Source organism: Propithecus coquereli, unplaced genomic scaffold (genome assembly GCF_000956105.1).
Source record: "Propithecus coquereli isolate 6110/MARCELLA unplaced genomic scaffold, Pcoq_1.0 Scaffold129, whole genome shotgun sequence".
Taxonomy (NCBI): Eukaryota; Metazoa; Chordata; class Mammalia; order Primates; family Indriidae; genus Propithecus; species Propithecus coquereli.
In genome coordinates this window covers 4,360,482-4,379,034 of record NW_012137080.1, presented here as the reverse complement: position 1 = coordinate 4,379,034, position 18,553 = coordinate 4,360,482, and the positions used below count along the sequence as shown (strand labels likewise).

Sequence of the window (18,553 nt, the reverse complement as noted above, 5' to 3'; positions counted from 1 at the left end):
AGACAAAAAGGCTAAAATTTATCTATAGGAGAGGTGCCAGGAACCAGAGATGAGAGTGGCGTGTGGGGACAAATGGCCACTCCCCAGGGTTATACCTCCAAGTAGTCAGGGAACAACAACCTTAAGTGCCCAATGGGGAAGGGCCCACCCTACTGGGAATCATGAAGTTGAGTCCAAAAAGCCATCACCAAAGCACAGGATAGTAGCAATGCAATTTCTCCACGTATAGATGCTTGCCGAGAACAAGCTTTGTCTAGGAACACTGGTAGAGGGTGAGATTCTGCAAGAGGAGGAAAGGAAGATGCACACACCACAGGGTCTTCTGAACCAAACTCAAGTCAGGGTCTATGAAAAGGGACTGGAGAAAACAAAAACAAGTCAAATGAAACTAGTATTCTGTTACTGGCAGCATGACATGATCCTGCTCTGTCCTAGTGCCAGAGTTGAGCACCGATAGAGGAAGACATTTCCCCCACACTGGAGCAAACTGCTGAACTTCTGCACATCCTTAGGGGTGGCACAGGAAAAGTAACATCAGCACTTTGATGGAGAAAAGGATCATGCCAGTGGGGGCATTCACATAGCAATGGAGGAACCATGTGGTATGTGTCAGGAGTGGCCAGGGAAGGACAGCAGATCCTATCAGATGGATGACTAGGCAGCTATGGTCACCCGAAGTCAACATGAGACATTACTACTACCCTATAACTTAAGTTGGGGTCTAATGATCTTGTTAGTAAGCAACAGAAAAAGAAACCGTTGTTTTGTTCCTATTACCGTGACTCTGTTCCATGTCTATGTTCCCAGATTGGCGTAGTCAAGGAAGACGGGAAGACACATTGGGATAAATGTCAAGTCATGGAGTTGAGTTCCAAAAGCCAACTGCAAAAGCAAAGGACGGTAGAAACATGGTTCACAGTACAACCTCGGAAATCACTTTGAGGTTCTTCTCAATCCTGATGACTCAATCTTTGTGAGTGCCCATGAGACCATTAACTATCACAGAAAAAGAATGGTTAATTATTCATTTGTCCTCTCACCATTTCTAAGTGGTTGGCACACAGTAGGGGTTTAATAAATATTTGTGGAGGGGAGGAAGAGAGAGAAGCAAAGATGGAAGGCTTAAATCACACATTCAACCATGTGTTCAGAAGGCCTTCACTCAGAAATCCTGCCTCCCTTCCACTTGTCAAGGTGCTGGATTCCAGCCAAGGCTGCCAGTGCTTGCATGTGAGCACAGCTCAGTGTAATTAAACACCTGAGCTTCTGAGGAGGGAAGGAATTAAAAAGACAGCCAAGGGAGAGCCTGTGGCTTTTGCCTGTTCCTGGCCTTCCTGCTTGCAAGGCTGGGCCTGATGGATAGTCCCATGGCCCAAAAGCCGCCATCACTTTGTGTTTTCAATGCAAGACTGCAGTCTGCTGTTCTCTGTTAATTTGCACAATTGGACCTGGCTTTATAGGAAATCAGAGTTTACTATAGTTTCTCCAATGGGTTCATTCTGCTTCCTCCTTATCAAACCCAGGGAGCTCGAAGAAGGGGGTCTGGCCCTAATTTAGGTGCTTACAATCAGGCAGAGGAACATCCCCCCTCCACCGCCCCCTGCCAGCCAGCTCTGGCTCAGCCACCACCCCCATTCCAGCCCAGACCAGCTTCTCTTCCCATCTCCTTCCCTCAAGGAGGAACAAAGGGTCATCCTCCTGACCAGGGCAATCAGGGCATCAGCAACTCTGCAGAACTCACTGGAGATTTTTCACATATTTGATTTTCTTTTAAAGACTCCTGCCCTTTCCTTTTGCTCTTCCTACCAAGACCTCTCTCCTTGCCAAGTTTTCTTGCAGCGATGGTGGGTTTTTATCACCATGTAGCTATGATTCAGAGCCAGACCTCTAGCTGATGAAAGCTAAAAGTGTTCTCTTTCACGCATGCAGAGAGGACCACAATGGGGAAAAGTGAAAATGGAAACATTTTGTGAGGCTGCAGAGTCACTGTCAGGGGAGGATTTACGGAATTGGCCCTAACAGCTCCTTGTTTTGCTGCATCCTCACCGGAAGAGTTCTTTCTTGACATTTAGTTCTACAAACAAACCCTTATCAAGCTCTTCTTATACAAAGCATTGTGCTGTCTCTGTTCTCAATTACTAGCTTTGCACATAACACCTTCTCCCTGCCTTTACACTCTCATCCAACACCTACCAAAGTCCCTGGTAGAATGGTTGTACAATTCAACCAAATTAATGAACAAACAGCACAGATAAAGGGTAGTTAAAGAGTGGCATCAACATCAACTAACAGGCCATCTGTGGCTCTGGACTGAACACCAGGCAGAAACAAAGATTCTAAAAGGAATGAACCTTTACTTTCATTTATGTCATTTAATTTGCATCATTCCCATTTTCAGATGAAGAAACAGGCCTAGGAATTAGGTAGCTTGTTCATCTGGCTATTAAGTAGTACAGCTGGGATTCATATCCATGCTTCTCTCTTTTGATTGCATGGACTTCTATGCTATATGATTATAGAAATGGAAGTTTTGCTGTTAACCTAAAGTCAGCTGCACATGCAGCTTGCTGGTTTCATTGACAGTGGAGATGGCATTCCTAAATCATCCTTATTGTCTAGTTAGTTTCCTTTCTGGGTAGCATTGATTCCAATGGGGCTGTCCAGGCGAAAGGGACAGTCTTTGATAGAACCAAGCTGAACACTATCATGGGCTATGGCATTTTTGGTCTAACAAACTGAGTGATATGATCCAGAAATAACTGCTGGAGTCCTCCAAGTAAAAAATCAAGACTGCACCTCAGTGACGTTTCTAAATTGAAGACATCATGGAGATCTGGGCATTCAAAAAATTCAGCGAATTGGCCTTACTGCAATGTGTTGCAATCCCTGTCTCTTGGCACATGACAGATAGTCAGAGGTGGTCACCAAGCACTAGCCTACTGCAAAAAGGAGTCTATGGGGCTGACAAACCAAGAGGCACAGAGCAGGAGCTCAGCCCCTCTCGGATGAGCACATCTTTCTTTCTTCTCAATATTTGGCAGGAAGGGGGGTTGGTGGTTGCTTTCTCTGCAGCCTTCTGCTCCAGGGCCATCCTCATTGCTGACAGTGACTGCAGTGGCCACTCAGAGTGGTGGAAAGACAATGAGCTTGGGAGTTAGATATCTGGGTTTGCATTCTGGCTCCACCATCCATAAAAAGGTTGATCCCGGAGAAGATAAGGACCTCCCTGAGCTTCACTTTCCTCACCTGTAAAACTAGGATAATGATACCTATGACTTAGGGGTGTTAGGAGAGGTGAATGAAGAATGCATATAAAGTGTTCTGCACACAGTATATGTTCAATCATTCATCATTATTAATACTGTTCTTACCTACCCATTGTTGTAAGTTATACAAATCCTACCCATTATTCATCGGCCAAGTCAAATTTCCTCTCTTTCATAACGCCCTCACTGCCACATTACAGAAATGACTGTTGTCTTCCCAGGAGTCTGAAAGTCTATTTCATGAACATCTAGTGCTTGCCAGTTTCACATGGTTTTTCCTGTTTACATTTGTGTTTCCCAAACTAGATTGTAAGCAAATTGAGGAAGGGATGGTATCTTATTTTTCCTGCCTTCCTCCACTCATTCAATATTTACTGAGCCCACTGTGGACCAGGGATTGGCTTACACAGCCTCTAACCTAAGGCAGCTTGAAGTCCAGTTGGGGAGACATCAACACATCAATGCAATATGATAAATCTCAGGAAGGCCCTCAGTGGCTGGCCCAGGGCTCTTCCCAAATAAATGGGGCATGTACTGCCTGACCCCTCCTTGACCTCCTCACTGGGGAGAGGCCCTTGCACATGTTCCCATAACAACCTGACCTTTCCTTAGTGTAGATTCATCTCACTTATTGACTCATCTGGCTCCCCCACCACACTGTAAGTAAAGAGGGGACAGAGCTTATGTCTGCCTCATTCAATGCTCCATCCTTGGTGCACACACTGTGCCCGGCACAGGGCAGGACTCAAATGAACCCAGAGGAACTCAGCTAACTGCTGATTGATTGAGGTTCTGGGGAATTTCAGGTAAATCTAACATTTGTTTTCTCAGGGACCATACTTATTTACGTATTTTTAGAAACTATTTCTCTTGTGGGTTTCCCTCCTCCCACCAATTTTAAAGAAGGAAAGGAAAATTCTTTTCTCCTCTGCATGATTTTTTTCTAGCTGCCTGCAGTTGTCAGTCTAGCAATTAAGAGCCACAATAAATGCTTGACAGAAAGCAGCCGAAGAGGTGTGAAACGTGATTAATCAAGTTCCTTTGCTGAAAGTGGAACGAAGGATTCAACCACTCTTTGTCCAGCTTCACTCCTGCTCTTCAAGCTTTGAGGATATCCCAGAAAGGGACCAGCTGCCACAATCTGTTGGCATTAGTGTGGTCTATGGCTTCCAGTACCAACTGCTGTCAGGGTGATCTGCAAGAGCAAGAACAGCACTGGGCTGGGAGTGATGAGCCCAGCTCCACTTCTCACTAGCTGTGTGACCATTGAAAAGTCACTCCACAGTTTCCTTATCCATCACATGGGGAGAACACTACCTGCCCCTGGAGTATTATGAGTTTCAAAGAAGATAATAGACATAGAAGCTAAATAGAAACAAAAGATTTGAATATAGCAACATCTCCACATGATAATTTCCATTTGGATGGAAATTATTTTTTTAAAAAAAGAAAAAAATTTTACAAATGATGTGGGTACCCGTAAAGTCAGAGATTAATGACCCTCATCAGTAGGCATTCCATCATCAGAGCTTCTTAACATCTAAAACTGATAAATTCCTCTGCCCAGTGCAGTAATCCAGCCATGAACAAGGTTAATGTCCTCCCATGCAATCAGGTATTTTATCACCATAATTATAAATCAAAATAGAGGGGGCCAAGATGGCAGACTAGAAGCAGGCTACACAATGCCATTCTCGCAGAAAGGCTTGGAAGCGGCAAATACATGCCCACCTTTGGATCCACCATCTGAGCAAGAGCACTGGGAATCCATGGAGAGGAGGCAGGAGTGAAGAAGACAGAAGTGGGACAACCCACTCGGCAGGACCGGAGGTAATTAGGCAAGGTGCCCACACACGGGAAAGGAACAGAGGAGAGAATCCCAGGCTCCACACTTCCCCTGGGGACGTTGCGACCTGAGTGGCAGGAGAGCCCCTCCACCATAGCAGGCCTCCAGACTGATACAGAGACCTGACTGGAGGCTGTTCGGCTGTGTTGCTCCAGAGAGAAGGGACGGCTGGCTTGCAAGCCATGGGCACTATGTCTGGTGCCACTGTAGCATCCCAACCCCAGAATGGTACTTCTGTCCAGGGGTCAGATCTGTTTTTGCTGCCTTCCCCTTACCTCTGCCGGGTGAGGAGGGAGGGGGAATCCTGGTACCTGCACAGGCTCCATGGACAGGTGATGTGCACCACTGCTGCCACTGTTGCCACTAGGAAACCTGGGCAGAGCAGAAGACCATGGGCTCAGCATCTGCTTGGCCTGGATGATCTTACTCATTCATACTTCCCGCCCGACCTGGGCAGAGAACATGCCCATAGCCCTCAGTGGCCACTGCCACTGGACCACCATCACTGCTACCACCTAGAAGACTCCAAGTAGGGTAAAAACCAGTGCAGCTACTACCTCTGGATCTGGGTGGACTGCACACTGCAGACCTATGCCACTCACATGCCCTGCGTGCCACACCCTGCGTGTGCCCTGCCCCACTGGTACCATGCCCCGCATGCATGAGCAGTGTGCCCCACAGACCTGCTCTATCTCACACAGGCGCCCTGCCCCATAGGACCACTGTGTCCTGGGGTCCTGCACATGAGCTGTGACCCGCTGGCCCACTTGGAACTGGGGGTCTGCTCTGCCCCCCAGGCCCACTATACCCTGCACCTGTGCTGTACCCTGCTCATATCTCACCCCTTGCATGCGCCTAGCACCTCAGCCACCAAGGCCTGCACATGGGAATGCCGCACTGAGCAAATCTTCAAATCGCATGTACGCCCCAACCTACCAGCCAGCCACACCTCGTGTGTGCACCTTGTACCAGGGGCCAGCCCTGCCACAGTGGCCTAGTGACAACCACAGGGGGACAGGGGAGACACAGGAGAGCAGTAGCATTAAAAGCTCACAGTGTATCTACCCCTTTCCTGCCTGGTCAGCCTCCTGGAGTAGGACCCAAACGCACCATCCAGGGACTTATCCCTATTTTCACCAAGCAACAGAGGTCCACGTAGAGGAGAACAGGTGTACCATATCAGCTGTCTGTTTTGAGCTGAGAGAGGAGGCCCCAGATGAGAAGGCACCAGCATAAAATCTCTGGCAAGATGAAAAAACAGGCTGTCTTAAAACCTCCAAAGGATCACAAAAGCTCTCCAGCAATGAACTCCAACCAGAAGGAAATTGTTGAAAAGACAGACATGGAATTCAGATTTTGAATGGCAAGTAAGATGAATGGAATTGAGGAGAAAGTAGAAAACCATCTCAAAAAAAACAAAAAAACAATTCAGGACTTGAATGAAAAATTCACTGAAGAGTTAGAAACATTAGAAAAGAGATAACAGAACTTAAAGAAATGAAAGAATCATTTAGGGCATTTCAAAATGCAGCAGAGCTTTAACAACAGACTAGACCAAGCAGAAAAAAGAATTTCAGAGCTTGAGAACAAAGATTTTGAAATAATCCAGTTAGTAAAAAAATGCAGAAAAAAGACAAGAATGAATAATAACAGAGAAACATGGGAATATGCAAAGTGAATGAATATAATAATTATAGGTATCCCTGAGGGAGATTAGGAAAAAGCAATAAGCATGGAAAACCTATCTGAAAGAATAATAGTGAAAAACTTCCCTGGTATCACTAGAAGTTTAGGTATCCACATACAAGATGGTCATCAAACACATAGAAGATTCATAGCAAATAAGAGATCAACAAGACACACAGTCATCAGCCTGACCAATGTGAAGGAGAAAATGCTACAAGCTACAAGATGAAAGCAACAAGTAGATTACAAATGGAAACCCATCAGACTAACAGCAGAGACCTATCAAGCCAGAAGGGACTGGGGTCCCCTTTTTAGTATTCTTAAACAGATTAATTTCCAGCCATCAATTGTGTATCCTACAAAAGTAAGTTTTGTAAATGCAGGAGAAATAAAGTCTTTCTCAGACAAGCAAACACTAAGGGGATTTGTAACCACTAGACCTGCCCTATAGGAAATGCTTAAAAGTACTCTACACATGAAACAGAGCAATCAATAACCAACAGTGTAAAAACATCTGAAAGAAAAAGCTAACAACTCATAAAATAGTAACACAAGGGAGAAAACAAAGCAACCAGAAATCATTCAAAATGATGAAAAGAACAATATCTCACATATCAATACTGACACTAAATGTAAACAGTATTATTACTCCCTTTACAATCCATAGACTGGCTAAATGAGTTAAAAAAAAAACACACCCCAAGTATATGCTGTCTCCAAGAAACCCATCTAACTCACAAGGATTCTCATAGTTTCAAAGTAAAGGGTTGGAAAATGCAAACGTAAACCAAAAATAAGCAGAAATAACTATTCTCATATTAGATAAAATAGACTTTAAATCAACAATGATAAAAAAAGAAAATTTGGTTATTATATAATGATAAAGGAGGCAATTCAGCAAGAAGATATAAAAATCCTAAATATATATATACCCAACATAAGAGCTCCCAGATTCATAAAGCAAATTCTACTAGAGCTAAGCAAAGACATAAACAGCAACATCATAATTGCTGGGGACTTCAATACTCCATTGACTAACTGGACAGATTATCAAGGCAGAAGATCAACAAAGAAACACTAGACTTAAACAGAACTCTAGAACAAATGAACCTAACAGACATCTACAGAACATGACACCCAAAAACTGCAGAATATACATTCTTATCAGCACAGAGACAATTTTCAAGACAGATCATATGTTAGCCCACAAAACAAGTCTCAACAAATTCAGAAAAATTGAAATCATTCCATGTATCTTCTCAGATCACAGTGATAAAAACTAGAAATCAACTCCAAGAGAAACTCTCAAATCTACACAAAGTCATGGAAATTAAACAACCTGCTGCAGAATGATCTTTGGGTCAAGATGAAATTAAGATGGAAATCAAAATATTTTTTGAACTGAACAACAAACATGACACAAACATCCAAAAATCTATGCAATACAGAAAAAGCAGTATTTCTTTTTTTTTTTTTTTTTTTTTTTTGAGACAGAGTCTCACTCTTTTGCCTGGGCTAGAGTGAGTGCCGTGGCATCAGCCTAGCTCACAGCAACCTCAAACTCCTGGGCTCAAGCGATCCTTCTGCCTCAGCCTCCCGAGTAGCTGGGACTACAAGCATGTGCCACCATGCCTGGCTAATTTTTTCTATATATTTTTAGTTGGCCGGTTAATTTCTTTCTAATTTTAGTAGAGACGGGGTCTCACTCTTGCTCAGGCTGGTCTCGAACTCCTGAGCTCAAACAATCCGCCCGCCTCGGCCTCCCAGAGTGCTAGGATTACAGGGGTGAGCCACCGCGCCCGGCCTGAAAAAGCAGTATTAAGAAGGAATTTCATAGCCTTAAATGGTTACATGAAAAAGACAAAGATCACAAAATAACAACCTAATGTCACACCTCAAGGAACTAGAAGAACAAACCAAACCTTAAACTACCAGAAGAAATAAGAAAGCTTAGAGCAAAACTAAAAAAATGGAAACTAAAAACAAACAAACAAAAAACCAATACAATGGATAAAGGAAATGAAAAGTTCATTTGCTGAAAAGACAAACAAAATTGATAGACCTCTAGCTAGATTAATCAGAAATAGAAGACAAAGGATTCAAATAAGCATGATCAGAAATGAAAAATGAAATATTACAATTGATACGACAGAAATAAAAAATATTATTTGTGACTACTATGGAGACCTCTACACACACAAACTAGAAAATCTAGAGGAAATAGATAAATTTTTGGAAACACATGACCCCCAAGCTTGAATCAGGAAAAAACAGAAATCCTGAACAGACCAAGTAATAATAACAAGATTGAAACAGTAATAAAAACTCTCCCAACAAAAAAAAGCCCTGTACCAGATGGATTCACAGCCAAATTCTACCAGAACTACAAACAAGAACTGGCATCCATTCTACTGAAACTGTTCCATACATTAAGAAAGAGGGAATCCTCCCTAACTCATTCCATGAAGCCAGTATCACCCTGATACCAAAGCCAGGAAAGGACACAACAACAACAAAAACAACAGACCAATATCCCTTACAAACATAGATGCAAAAATTCTCAAAAAAATACTAGGAAACCAAATTTAACAGCATATCAAAAAGATAATTCACCATGATCAAGTGGGTTTCATCCCAGGGATGCAAGGATGGCCCAACATACACAAATCAATACATGTGATTCACCACATAAACAGAATTAAAAACAAAGACCATATGATCATCTAAATAGATGCAGAAAAAGGATTTGGTAAAATCCAACACCCCTTCTTGAAAAAACCCTCAACAAAGTAGGCATAAAAGGAACATACCTCAAAATTATAAGAGCCATATATACCAGACCCATAGCCAACACCATACTGAATGGGGAAAGGCTGAAATCATTCTCGCTAAGAATGGGAACAAAACAAGTGTGCCTACAGTCACCACTTCTATTCAACATAGCACTGGAAGTCCTAGGCAGAGCAGTAAGGCAAGAGAAAAAAATAATGGGCCTTCAAATTGGGAAAGAGGAGGTCAAACTATCCCTGTTTGCCAACAATATGATCTTGTACATAGAAAACCCTAAAAATTCCATTGAAAGACTTCTAGAATTGATAAATTCAGTAAAGTGTCAGGTTCCAAAATTAATGTACACAAATCAGTAGCATTTTCTATATACTAATAATAGTCAAGCTGAGGTCGAATCAAGAACTCAATGCCATTTCCAGTGACTATAAAGAAATTAAATATTTAGGAATATACTTAACCAAGGAGGTGAAAGATCTCTACAAGGAGAACTACAAAACAATGATAAAAGAAATCATAGATGACACAAAGAGAAAAACATCCTATACTTATAGATTGGAAGAATCAAGATTGTTGAAATGTCCATACTGCCCAAAGTGATTTACAGATTCAACGCAACTCCCATCAAAACTCCAATGTCGTTTCTCATGGATCTAGAAAAAATAATCCCAAACTTCATATGGAACCAAAAAAGAGCCCAAATACCAAAAGCAACCCTAAGCAAAAAGAACAAACCTAAAGGCATCACATTACCTGACTTCAAATTATACCACAAGGCTATGGTAACCAAAACAGCATGGTACTAGTATAAAAGTGGACACATAGACCAATAGAACAGAATAGAGAACTCAGAAATAAAACCATATAGCTACAACCAGCTGATTTTTAACAAAGCATACATTGGGGAAAGAACACACTATTCCATAAATGGTGCTGGGAAAATTAGAGAGCCACATGCAGAAGAATGAAACTGGATCCCTATCTTACCATATACAAAAATTAATTCAAGATGGATTAAAGACTTAAATGTAAGACCTGAAACCATAAAAATTCTAGAAGAAAACACAGGAAAAAACTCTTCTGGACATTGGCTTAGGCAAAGAATTTATGAATAAGATTTTAAAAGCAAATACAGCAACAACAAAAATAAATGGGACTTAATTAAACTAAAAATTTTCTGCTCAGCAAAGGAAATAATCAAAGGAGTAAATAAACCACTTACAAAATGGGAGAAAATATTTGCAAACTGTACATCCAACAAAGGGATAATAGCAAGAAAAAACACATATCCCCATCAAAAAAAAAAAGTGGATAAAAGGCATGAACGGGTTCTTCTCAAAAGAAGAGAGACAAATAGCCAACAAACGTACGGAGGAAAAAAAAAAGCTCCATATCACTGATTATCAGGGAAAGGCAAATTAAAACCATAATCAGATATTGCCTTACTCCTATCAAAATCTCCATTAATAAAAAGTCAAAAAACAATAGATGTTAGCATGGTTGTGATGAAAAGGGAACACTTATATACCGTTGGTAGGAATGTAAACTTGTACAACTACTATGGAAAGCAATATGGAGATTCCTCAAAGAACTGAAAGTAGACCTATCATTCAATCAAGCAATCCCACTACTGGGTATCTACCCAAAGGAAAAGAAGTCATTTTATAAAAAAGACACCTGCACCCAAATGTTCATTGCAATGCAATTTATAATAGCAAAGATAGGGAATCAACCCAAGTGCCCATCAGCTGATGAGTGGATTAAAAAAAAATGTGGAGTGTATATAATACACATACATACCAAGGAGTATCACTCAGCCATAAAAAAGTATGAAATTGTCTTTTGCAGCAACTTGGATAGAACTGGAGACCATTATCCTATGTGAAGTATCTCAGGAATGGAAAAAAATATACCACGTGTTCTCACTTACAAGTGGGAGCTAAAGGAAGGATGTATATTGCCATAAAGAGCAATAATGGACATTGGAAACTAAGAAGGTGGGAGGGTGGGAGGGAGTGAGGGGTAAAAATCTACCTATTGAGTACAATGTGCACTATTCTGGTGATGGTTACACTGAAAGCCCTGACTTCAGCATGATACAACATATCCACATAACAAAAAACACTTGTATCCCCTAAATTTTTTGAAATAAAAAAAACAGCAAAATAACGGAGATATCTTCCAGGGAAAGCGCCCCCTCCCTGCCATCTCTCCACTGCCCCTTTCTTTCTCCAACTCTTTACTCTGCCCCCCAACACACACATACACATCGCACAGGACATTTTCCCCACCACTTTCCAAAATAACCGGCAAGGGGAGCAATAAAACAAAGGGCAAGACTTTGTTGCCAGATAAAACTGGATTCAAAACCCAGTGCCGCCACCTCTTAAACTGTGACCTTGAATAAGTTATTTTGTGTCTCTGAACCTCAGTTTTCTTATCTGCAAAACAGGGAAAAGAACATCTGTTTATGGGTTGTTGGGCAGTAGAAAGATCCCAGCATGACACCGGGCATGTCTTGAGTGCTCAGTGCATGACTGTTTCTAGTCCCTTCTCCCCTTCTCCAGAGGGAGCACTCCTGCTCCTGCGCCACATCCTGCCCCGTGAAGATCCTGTCAGTCAGGCCTGGACGGTGATTCCTGGAAGGCCTCCCAACCACATGAAACGACTTCTCATTTAAGAGTTTCCCATAACTTGCTCTGCACTCAGGCCAATTGTTTTAAAGCTTTCTATCTAGGGAAGCTCACATCCAGATATGCTTATATTTAATGACCTATACATTAAAAACTACAATGCATCTGATATTTTATGTAAGTTCAAATTCTCTTAAAGTAGAGCACACCCAAAGGACTAATAAATGGTTGAGAAACATTATTGCTTGTTGAGTCCTATAAACGTGCTGTAAGAGAGGAAACACAGGAGCAGAGAGAGGGCTACCCTTGTTTAAACGCCCCATACGGAAACACTGGGCTAGATACTCTGCATCCTTTTGTTTTTCCATCCCCAAACGGTACCTCCATTTTCAGCTGAGGAGACTACCCAGGGTCAAAGCATTAATCAAGGGCAGCAGTGGGCCTGGAAGCCTCAGTTCCAAAGCCCCCACTCTTTCCTGCACTCCAGCAGCACGTGTCCAGGCACGAGGAGATGAGGAAGAGCAGGGAGACCACAAGTCCTACCCTCCAGAAGCTTCAAGTCTCACCAGAGCTGGATAAAATATACAGCAGGCAGAAAAAATAAATCTATGATGTCGTAAGATTGTTCATAGAGCAGTATAAAGTAAGTGCAAGTGAGTCAACACAAAACAGGGTCCATCAGCCTTAGGAGCAGAAAGTAACTAAGGGTTGAGAATAGGGTGGGAGTAACCAGAGTTAGTTTTCTGGAGGAGAGGAGGAAGGGAGGAGAGGAGGAAGTAGTCTGAGGTTGTGTCAGAGACGGGCATAGCCAACTGAAATGCACAGTGGCAAGTTGAACTTTTAAAAATATCAGGTTCTAGAGAAAAACAAGCTGATTTTCTGGCCAGAAAAGAACTCTAAGAATAAATGAGAAATGAAAGGTTATTTCTCCCACAGCATTCTGAACACTGCCCCACTTCCCAAAATAAACATAAACCAAAAATGAAATTAAACAGCCTTCTCATGCTCCTGAGAAGGGAGCAGCAATTATTATTTTCTTTTTTCTAAGAACAGGAAATAAAGAATTAACTTGGAAGAGCAAGAAACAATCACTGTTATTAACAACAATAAAATCATGGCATCTGAATTTTAAACTTTTTCTAAGAGCTGTCATACATCATCATCCCATTTAGTTTTCACTTCCACCAAGTGAGATTGTCAGGATAGCCTCTTACCTCTAATCCATAAAAATTAAAGGGTACAACCCAAAGCTCAGAGCAGATCTAGGACTTGAGTCTCTCAACTAGCAATTCAGGGATAAAGCCACAACAGCGTCTGCCTGTCCTGGAAGGCTAATGGTTCTGGGTATTAATTGAGTGAAGATGAGGAAAAGGAAGAAAGCTGAGGCAGACACCGCTAGTCAGCCCCTGATATCTGTTCTCCTTGTCTATATAACTGTACTCTTACCTGCCCACATGACCACCCAAGGTAAAGACTATATTTCCCAGCCTTCCTTGCAGCTGGAGGTTACCAAGTGGCCACATTACCAAGTTTCAGCAAATGATGTGAACAAAAGTATTAGACAATTTCCTAGTCTTGTTCTCAAAGGCAAGGAGTGTGGCCAACTTTCCCCTTTCTCTTCCTTCTACTTCCTGGAATAAGAACATATGGCTGAAGTTGGAACAGCCATATGGGATCCCCATATGGAAGTCATATGTGGATACAGCAGAAAAGCTGGGTCTCTGATGACTGCAGAGTAGCCAGACCAACCCTAAGCTTTCGGGAAGCCTTGGTGGTGCCACTATTACTTTGGGTCTTCGTCCGGCAGGAGAATCCATATGCTATAAAAAAAAAGAAGCTTTGCCAATAGCACTGAAGACTCCTTCCAAAACTTCAGGCTTTCTCAACTGTTCAGATTCAACAAGTCAATAAATATTTATTAACAGTCCCCCATGTGTTTGAAGTCTCTTAAAAGTATCATTATGACCTCCTGGGAGTTGTAACCCACATCGTTCTAGAAAAACCAGTATATTGATATAGAATGCAAAAATGGATATTTGGCAAAAGTGAAATGGAAAGAAATAATAAATCTTTAAATAAGGTCATGAAGGAGGCAGGGAAAAACCCCTGCTTGAAGGCAAGAGACAATCCAAACTGAAGTGAGGCCACAAAGCATACTGCCTGGCTACCAGTGGGTTAGGTAGCAGGGTCAAGTGTCCAGGGGTGCAGCACCTAGTGTCCCTTCCCCACTAGGGGTAGGCCCAGTTGCTGTCTGGCAACACCCAGGCCTGGGGGAGGTTGCCTGGAGCATTGATCAGGATGGTGTCTGGCCCAGAAGAAGAACTAGAAGGAGAGGTTCTTCTGGACCAAACAGATGCTCACGAGAGTCCCTTTAGCACTGACATTTAGCTAGCGTTTTACAAAGCTGAGGTGGAGGACGACTGGGAAGAAAGGAATGAATTCAAAGATAGGTGTTGTGCAGTGTTGAGGTAGGAGACCAAATGTGAGGCTTGGGGGTGAAGAGTGTCTGGAGGATACGACGTCTAGACCCCCTGCCATTATCAGAGAGAAAGGAAGTGGATGCGGCTCACTTATAATGACAGGATGACAGCAATGACATTATGAGGAAAGAATCAGAAAAGTGCAAAGCCCATATTTAGAAAATGGGAACTGTCTCTTCAGCATCGAATTCTCCCTGGAGAGCTCCCTCAGACAGGGTCGTGTCCCTAACCTGAAACCGAGACCTCCCAGATAAAGGGACTCCTCCCGTGACAATGTTTCCTCTTTTGAGGGATCCCGGGGAGGCCAGGGCAAGGCTTAGCCACGGTGAAGACTCCATCTCTAGGCCTTTGTCACTGTCTGGTGGGCTGATAGGGCCTATCTCTGTCCTTCCCACCCGCCTCCACCACCACCAGACTGTCGGCTCCTTGAGACCACCAGCTATGGCGGTAGTCTCTGAATCCTTAGCACCTAGCCTGGTACCTGTCGGGGAAGGCAGTATGTGTCTCTTGAATGGGGGGGATCCTCTCCCAGATGTCACAGAGAGAGCTGGTGTGGCCTGTGCTTCTTTCAGCATCACCAACACATAGGAGAGATGTGTGCAAAAAAGTGAGTCTATTTACCACACCTCACGTTAGTCCTTGCTGGAGACTATGCCGGACCCACACAAGGAGGGCAGGGAGACTGGGACAAGGGCAGGGGCTGCTGTGTCCCTGGTCCAGGCCAAGACCCCAGAATGGAAGCTGGACATAAAACCAGGCAGTTGGAGACACCATAGATTCCTGAAACCCAGAGCTAATCACAAAGCCTCATATTAGCCAACAGTTTTTGCCTTTGCTAATGCAAATTTTTTTTCAAATCAGAACTGAGAAAGGTGGGCTAGCTTGAAAATATTTAGTTTTCCTGCTTCCTGGCATCCTCTGGGGAATTAGCTAAGTTATAAGGAGATGTTCAGAGCATAGATCAGGGAGGAGAGGCAACAGAAAGCTTGGATAATCTATATTATGGTTAATATACTGCAACAGAATAGCCAAGAAATATTACTAAGGCACGTAAAATTCAATGCAAAGAGGAAAAAATCATAGTGTACCCAGTAATTCAAAAGCCAACTGGCTTTATGTCTCTTTTTACCCCTTAAGGAATGCTAGGCCTGACTGCAGGGTAACCTGGGAGGAAGGCAGCATCAAGCCCTCGGCATAAATACAGGCTGCGATCAATGCTTCCCAGCACCAGAGATCTCAGTTCTGGTGCCCGTCCAATCCTGTGAGCTGTACAGGAAGGAGGTAAGTGTGCACATGTGTACACACAGGCAAAGCAAGATAAACAAGAACCCCATAAATCTAATAAGACATCAGCAGTTGTCCTGAACAAAGGTTGTTTGGAATGTGAGTTTACAAGGGTAATTACTAACGCATTACACGGAGTGCAATAACTTTCCTGTTAGTACAGAATTTGTCAGACGCGTGTCACACGGAGACTGGAACAGCTGTAACGGTAAGCGACAGGTTGCTGAAAAATAGCTCATTTCCTAAGCACCTGGTCCCCTGAGTCTGTACCATAATCTTGTTTTTAAATTAATATGACAACAACAAACAAGCAGAAAAAGTTTCCAAGGCAGAAACTGCTGGCTTGTGAAAGTTTATGGAGAGAATTTTCAATGTGTCAGTGTGTAAATGTGAAGAGACTGTGGAAGTCTGTGTTGTTAGACCACACACCACAGGACAGAGGCCTGGATCTGAATCCTGTCTCTCCTGCCCACTAGCCCCACGTTCTTGGGAAAGTGAGTTAACTTCTCTGAGCCTCCATTTCTTTACAAAATAGAGATAATAATCTCTAAAGTATACAGTTGTCATGAGCAGCAGAAATCGTGTGTAGCATACTTAGCACAGTGCCTAGAAAATAACAAGTGTTCATGAAATGGTGTTAAATAGATGTGCTTGACTAAACATCATACTTGGCTGCATAATGCAGAGGTGACTACCCATGTATTACACTTTTTTTAAAAAAGAAATAGAAACCTCTGACTCTGAGAAGGTGGGGAGAGAAAAGAGGTGGTAATAATTGAGGTTTTCCCTGGAGACTATACCCAAGAAATTATGTTTTCCATAGAAGAATGGTTTTGGAAAAAAACAAATTGCTTGTCCTTATTATATGCCGCCAGAACTGTTTTCTTTTCTTCCAGGGAAGAAGTTGCAGGGAAATCTGCTCATATTTGAGAGCCTTTGGGGAGCCCATGAAATGGAGCTCATTTTCTAACTGACCACTCTTAGCAAATTCTCTGTAATGGATATAATGAGGTCTTTAGATTGACAAAGTGTCTCATCTCCCCCTGTAGGAGAAGGAAATCACATCGTGTCCCGAGCACAGTGCATCTGGTTGTTTACCGGGTGCCCCAAGGCTCACAAAAATGCTGCAAGCACAGCCTAAGAAATAGGTTCAGTTACAGCTAAAACAGTTTTAGAAGAGCAAAGGTCTTAAATCCATTTCTGTGCCATCAGAAAGCACCTCAAGTTCTAATTAAGCTGAAGCAATTAGCCACCCACAGATCCTAAGGCTGCTTCCCAGGGCCAGGCAATCATCTCTATTAAAACCCCGTTTAAAATAAGGAGCAAACCCAAAAGCTCCATTGGCACATGCTTCTCACAAATCAATTACCCCCTTGGACACATTCTGTAAATACTCTCAGGCAAGCTCTGCCTGCAGAGAGGGCTTTTAGGAAAGGGCTGCATCAGACGTGATGAGATAGCTGTGGAAAAGGAGGTAGGAAGCAGCAAATGTGACCATTCGGGGTAACAAAGGCCACTCACAAAGTGGGATGCTGGATCTCTGGTCGGTTAGACAAAGCAGGGCACACTGAAACCTCAGGTGCCCCTGGTTGGTATAATGGTTAATTAATTCATCAACTGCACCCTGAAGGAGCACATCAAGCAAAAAGGTTTCTGCCTGTGGAACCAGAGCCCAAGAGTCCTCCAGAGTAACCAGACCACTGTCCAAATGGGTACTTCACCAGGGGACTGTTCTCTCCCACATCAATTTGTCACTGAAGTGCCAACAGGGTGCACTTGGCAGTTTCACAATGAATCGAATCCACATAAGCGCGTTTACTTTCCTCCCTCCCCTCCCCCCAGTTAGGTTCACTCCTACCTAAGACTCCCTTGAATGAAGGGAGTTCATTCTTGTTTGCAGCCAAAAGTTGTTTCTAGACTCAGCAATGGAACAGCTACACAATGGTTAATGGGTAAATGATTCAGATTTAGGTATCTTCCTCAAGAACTAGGGTTGTTTTTCAATGTAGTCGAATTATTCCAATAACCTATTATTTCTCAACCCAGTAAGAGCCTTTTTTTCCCTGTATGTGGTTTGTCTGTCTTTTTGAGTTGGAAAATTTCTCAACTATCAAGCAGACATCAGAAATGTTGACCTAGACCAGCACTATCCAATAGAAATAAGATTTAAAATTTTCCTAGGAGCCACATTTAAAAGAAAATAACAATTATAAGGTTTTATTTAACCCAATATATCTAAAATATTGTTATTTTGACATATAACCAATATAAAAGATAATTAATGAGATGTTTTACATTCATTTTTCATATATTCTTGTTCCTATACAATATTGGGCTGTGCAGATCTAGAGCTATGTTTAAATCAACCTATTTTAGCATGATGGCTATAGTTAAGAATAGTCTAATGTATACAGGAAATTGGCTAAAAGAGTAGATTTCAAGTGCTCTCACCAAAAAAAAGGTAACTATATGAAGAGATGGATATGTTAATTTGTTTCACTGTAATCATCTCACTATGTATATGTACAGTATATCAAAATGTCACATTATATACCTTAAAAATATATAACT

The 18,553-nt window shown here is 42.4% G+C and overlaps 1 protein-coding gene across 2 annotated transcripts in view; it reads right to left on the bottom strand.

Annotated features, from left to right (window-relative positions):
- KCNH1 (potassium channel, voltage gated eag related subfamily H, member 1) overlaps positions 1–18,553 on the bottom strand; it is a 379,133-nt gene that overhangs the window by 197,992 nt on the left and 162,588 nt on the right. The gene's annotated exons all lie outside the window — the stretch shown is intronic.